The sequence below is a fragment of the Cryptotermes secundus genome, unplaced genomic scaffold, assembly GCF_002891405.2.
Source record: "Cryptotermes secundus unplaced genomic scaffold, Csec_1.0 scaffold870, whole genome shotgun sequence".
NCBI classification, from domain to species: Eukaryota; Metazoa; Arthropoda; class Insecta; order Blattodea; family Kalotermitidae; genus Cryptotermes; species Cryptotermes secundus.
This window is the reverse complement of record NW_019743163.1, coordinates 648,781-654,558: the sequence shown is the minus strand read 5'-3', so window position 1 is coordinate 654,558 and position 5,778 is coordinate 648,781. Positions and strand designations below refer to the sequence as shown.

Genomic DNA, 5,778 nt, shown 5'->3' with positions numbered 1-5,778 from the left:
TTCATGCGTTGTCAAACACAACCAGAGCACGTGTAAATGCATAAAAGGAGAGGGCGTGAAAATGCTTTCACGACACTTTCGGTACAAAATTTTCTGTGTGTCAGATATACCTAATCAAAGCTTGTTTAAAATTAAAAAGATATCGAAGAGGTAAAGGTAAAACTATCCTTGTAACAGGCCTTAGGCCACATAGGGTTGCGAAACGTCGAGGCTTCCACATTTTGTAGACAGTCGGCTCACAGATGGCGGTGCGACTGTTAGCCTTACACACGGGCCAGCCGCTTTTTACCACCAGGAAGATACCTGGTACTCATTTCTGCTATAGGCTGAGTCGACCCCTAGGCCATATTGCAGCTGGAGAGATTAGGTCAATTGAAAAATCCAGTGACAGGGAATCGAACCCGCGACCCTCTGGCTTATAGCATAATACCTCAACTACGCTAATTATATTCGCGAAAAACATCTCCGTATCTTACTCGTGTTCATAACAGCTTGCACGAAAACACGTAGTATGAGACAAACAGCTGATCGCCATTGAGAAAGGAGTGCGCGAAATCTAGTCACAGACTACAAAATGTAAACAACCGCGTATTTCAAATAACCATTTATCTCTTTTGCAATTTGCAGAAGTATCTAATTCTGTCGGTTATATAACGGCAGTTTTTAATTTTTGTTCATAAGGTAAACGTATGTAATTTTCGCGCTAGGAAATCGTTATTTGTTGGTGTAATGAAGATCCGACATATCCTCCCATCTGCGTCTAGGTTTCCCGTGCAATACTCCTCCTTCACGTTCTGTAAGCTATGGAAGATCGTACAGCCAACCGCGGTGTTCCTGCAGAGGCTGCAGAGGACCTGAGGTGAATTAGCCACCAAGGTGCTGCTGCCACGGGCGTAATGTTTGGAACCTCTCACCACGAAGTCTGGAGTGCACGTGAGAATTTCGTACAAACTGGTCATCAATCATCATTATCCAGATCATTAAGTTGTAAGGCTGATGATCGTGCAGAGCCAAGGAACGTTATCATTACAGGCTGTAGATTTACCGGCCAGAGACGGGCAGTGATGAATGGATGAGACAAGGAAGGGAAGGGGGAGGGGACTTCTTTTTATATTCCCAGTCATACAAAGCTTTGCCCCGCCACCTCGAGGCTTCAGTGCCTTTACACAAACACTGTTTAATCGTAAATGGTAAACTTGTCCTTGTGCTTAACTAATCAAGCGTATGGAGGAGTGGAGGCATGGTTCCACCATTTCGGAGGTGAGTGCTCAGCTTCACACCCCCGGTACCCATTGTGTGGGAGGCTGGGTGAACCCCAGAGCCTGCCTGGACGATGTGGAGAAGAGAAAATTGTTGACCATACCGGGACTCGAACTCCGACCCCTTGGACATCCAACCCGTAGCCAGTCGCTATACCGACTGCGCTATCCCGGCTCCCTACTGTTGAATGGTGAACATGGAAAATACATCTAATGATTCCATGCAGCGGAATCCTTGAGAACCTACTGGTTGCTCAGCTGGCCAGTAAATTCCATGCATCATATGGGGACAGAAGGATCACTATCTTGGGCCATATGAATCCAGTCCACACCTTCCAGCCAATGTTTTTAAAGAGTTCAGTTTAGTAATTATCCTTCTGCCTAAGACTGTCTTCCGAATGAATTGCTCTGTTCGTTCAGGTTTTCTATTAAAACTTTGAATGTACGTCTCTCTTCTCCGGTGCGTTCTACATTACCCACCAATCTCATCCTCCTTACGTCTATACTAAAAGTAAGTTTTAAGTTAAACTCCACACCTCAAAGACGTATGGGGGAGTACAGGAATATCTCCACTATTCACACCTCAAAGACGTATGGGGGAGTACAGGAATATCTCCACTATTGTTGGCCTCGGCACTAGATGGAGCTGAACCCTTCTTGAGAAGCCGCCAGTTGTGCAGCTGCTCAAGAATTTCCCAATACTGTATGCAACTCGAAGGTTCATTACCGTGTTCACTACAGCCCTCCAATGGTCCCTATCCTGAACCAGACCAATCCAATCCGTATCATCCCATCCTACCTCTAGGATTCATTTTAATATTACCCACCTACGTCTTGGTCTTAGGAGTCTGAAACTTTTCGCTGAGGTGAAAATTCAGGCCGTGACACCGTGTAGTTTAGAATTTGGTTATTGTGGTTTTCATGAGGCCTGCCGTCTTCTTCAGTGTGGGAGATGAGGACGTCAGTTTCTCTCTGTAAGACTACGGGATCATAACGCAATAGATCACAATGGAAACACAGAGTCGAAGTGGTGCCAAGTCAGTGTACTCTAAATATACATGTGTATCCTCTTGTGTTTCCATGTCCGGTATGGTCTAGTGGTTAGGATACCTGGCTCTCACCCAGGAGGCTCGGGTTCGATTCCCGGTACCGGAATGTTTTCTTTTTTCCTCAGATTACAGTTTATTTACAACTTCATGCGTTGCTTCATTTCAAAATGTTTAATTCACTCGTGATATATCGCATGCATTATTAAAATATCGACGTTTTGTCTGTGATAAGAGTGGAGACAGGCGTTATTTATAAACGAATCAGTAAGCGTAAGCACAGCATGACAATCTGACGGCTTTAATTAACGTTTATTTAATTATCCTGAAGACCGCAACACCTACGCAAAACTGTACTGGGAAAGAAATATGTATTCAGTTTTCTCTACAATTTCTGTTCGAAATGCGCGCGCAGAAACACAGTCACCACGTATTTAAGCACAATAGCCCACTGCAGGTCGCAGTGCAAGGGCCGAGGAGGCCTACCCCTCATACATACCACGTATTTCCTCAATATGACAACTCAGGAACTACCAAATAAATATCCACAATGGAGAGACGTTCAGTGCGGCAGCTCGGCTGGTACAGAAGTTCCCTGATTTCCACACTGAAGGTTCATTACCACGAGCAGGACTGTGCTATAAATAATGCATAAAAAAGATTACGGTTTTCTGGGGAGTGACCCTGTCCAGTCTGGTACACATGTACCAGCATACGGAGGAAGCTACCGAAATGTCGGTGCCTATCTACGTCACACCTCAAAATCGACATGAGAACCTCAGATCTCACAAACTGTATAAGGGTCTCCAAAGTACATACAGGGAGAAAAAGCCCAAGTGAAATTGGCGTATTTGTTTTTTCACTTTCATCGTATGGGCCTCTTAGACAGGCAGTCTGCGCATGTGTAGAACATAATACAAATGGAAGAGATAGTATTATCACGTGTATGAGTGACTATAGACGGGGTTTGGATCGGAGATGGCATTTTTTGACCACTTACAGGTCGTAACTTCAAACAACTACAACACTATCGCTATTTCCACTCTTTACAGTTCACTACAGTCTAGTGTTCTCAGTCTGCTATTAGACGTTTCCTGGTATCGACTCCAACAATGGCTATTCTTCTGCCTCCGGACTCAAGTCCTCTCTTCACAGACTCCGGTACATAATTAACTGCGTCTAACCTTGTCCCTTGCTTACAATATATCGGCACGGACCACATAGAAAACATAGCTCTTCTATTGTTGCGTTCGTGTCTGTTTAGCGACCCGTCGTCCAGAATCGGTCCTGGTATATCCCTCCATCTCGCGGTCGTTGCATGGCAACAGTTCTGCACACTACAATATTATCCATTTTAATTGATTGGAAATCACTTTCGGAACTGTCGTTTAGCTAGACAAGAGATACGTCATTTGTAGATCAGGGCACTAGTTCAATGTGAAAGCAAAGCGGCAATTTCCCGACACGCGAGGCTATATAAAGGACACTGTAGACCACAGAGATGAATCATGGTGACACAAGGAGTAAGAACAAACAGTCACAGCTTCAGGACTTACCTCCTTTTCCTGTCGAGATGAGTAGCAGCGGATGTAGGGAGCAGAAGGAGGTTCACCCTGAAGAAGGAACAGATCCGTCTGGAACAAGGAGATCAGTGCTTCAGTCTGACGCTTCTTGAACTCGATTTTTTTAACAGAGTTACGATATCTGAAACTGATCAATATTATTATTTGCTTATTTAGTTATGGCTTATTTAACGACTCCCTCAGTGATTTAGTCTACGTGTAGCGTCGAATGGTAGTGTGATGAGTGAGAAATGAATTGGAAGCGACGCGAAAGGAATTTATTGTGATCTTATTTAGGGCACTGCCCCAGAATTCGCCTAAAGAGATTGAGGAACGCCATGAAATGCTTCAGTTGGGATATAGTCGGTGTTTTGGCTAAGAAAAGATTCGAACCGGGTATATCCCGAATGAAGTCAGAACCGTTATCGCTTATTTGTCATAACTAACTGCATGGAACAGAGAAGCTAATAGTTGCTTAGGGACTCATTGTCGTGTTCATAACAGCCCGCCACTGGTCCCTATCCTGGGGCAAATTGAATCCAGTCCACACCCCCACACCCTATTACTTTAAGATACATTTCAATAGACTCCCATCTACACCTACATTTCCAAATAGGCCTCTTCGTTCAGGTTTCCCGACCAAAATTTTGTATACATTTGTCATTTCTCCCCTGCGTGCTACGGGGTTTGTGAACCGATGTTTTAAATGTTGCGTTTCCCACCACATATCCACATGACTGATCGATGATTTGCTACGGCACTCCATAGCTAGTCATGGAAAAGGGGCCTAAGACGCTACGCAAATTAATGGGGTTGATTCGCGCTGTGGCAGAGACATACATGGCATCCATGCAAAGCAAATGGGCCTGCCGTTGCAGCATACAGTCGAAATACTCGGGCAACATACCAGAAAATGTACACGGGGGGGAAAAGAAAAAAGAGAGAGAGAGAGAGAAAAGAAAAGAGGAAGAAAAAAAAAACCTCCGCGGCGGGGAATCGAACCCCGGTCTCCCGCGTGACAGGCGGGGATCCTAACCACTATACTACCGAGGACCGCGAGGCGCCCAGCATCAAATTGTCGAACACATGCGCCTGTCAATGAAAAGCAAATTCACTAGTAATGAATATAGCGTGCATTGCGCGGATGCTCTGCTGTCCTAGCGTGTCTTGAGAACATCCCTGGATGTACTGGAGGGTGCTTGTAGTATATCCCCAATTAACCACCACCATCATCTTACTTTGGAGCACAGAAAATCATACTGTTTTGGCGGTAGCTTTCATTTAACTTCTACTCACCACACTCCACGTAAATAAATGAACCGAGTAAGCTGACAAACGGCAGGGCTTCTGACTTCTAATCGCTCAGGCATCTGGTTTGAATCTCGACTGGAACACATATCCTGGGTATCTCCGTAGCTTTCCTCAGTCCCTTCAGGAAAATGCTGAACAGTACGCGAAGTAAGGCCACAATCATTTCCAATTTACTTCACTATTCGCCTATTCGCTGTCCTATCATTCGACTCAATACAGCCTGAGCTGCCATGAGCGTCGTGAAAAAAGCAAAAAATATGTACATTTACAGGAGTGAAAATTTATTCAGGGGCTGAAATCTGCATGGGTATACACAGTATTATCCCTAGATGTAAAACTCCAACGAAAATATTAACAAATTAACTCATCCAAACATGATAGCAACTAAAAAAAGAAAATTAAATATGAACGTAACTTCATGTCTTAAGTAAAAGTAGAATCTGATGTTTAATACACCATTAATTACAACAATAAATAAAACTCCCCGGCGGGGAATCGAACCCCGGTCTCCCGCGTGACAGGCGGGGATACTAACCACTATACTACCGAGGATTCTGCTTTCACAATCAAATTATGAAAACTTTCGTTGATATGCACTGT

At 44.3% G+C, this 5,778-nt stretch overlaps 3 non-coding genes across 3 annotated transcripts; 1 reads left to right on the top strand and 2 right to left on the bottom strand.

Moving 5' to 3' along the window:
* The first annotated feature begins 2,342 nt into the window (after window positions 1-2,342).
* Window positions 2,343-2,414, top strand: Trnae-cuc. The gene has a single exon. It is a non-coding gene; the product is annotated as a tRNA-Glu (tRNA).
* Window positions 2,415-4,848: 2,434 nt separating this feature from the next.
* Window positions 4,849-4,920, bottom strand: Trnad-guc. The gene has a single exon. It is a non-coding gene; the product is annotated as a tRNA-Asp (tRNA).
* A 738-nt stretch (window positions 4,921-5,658) lies between these two features.
* Trnad-guc lies at window positions 5,659-5,730 on the bottom strand. The gene has a single exon. It is a non-coding gene; the product is annotated as a tRNA-Asp (tRNA).
* Between the last annotated feature and the right edge of the window lie 48 nt (window positions 5,731-5,778).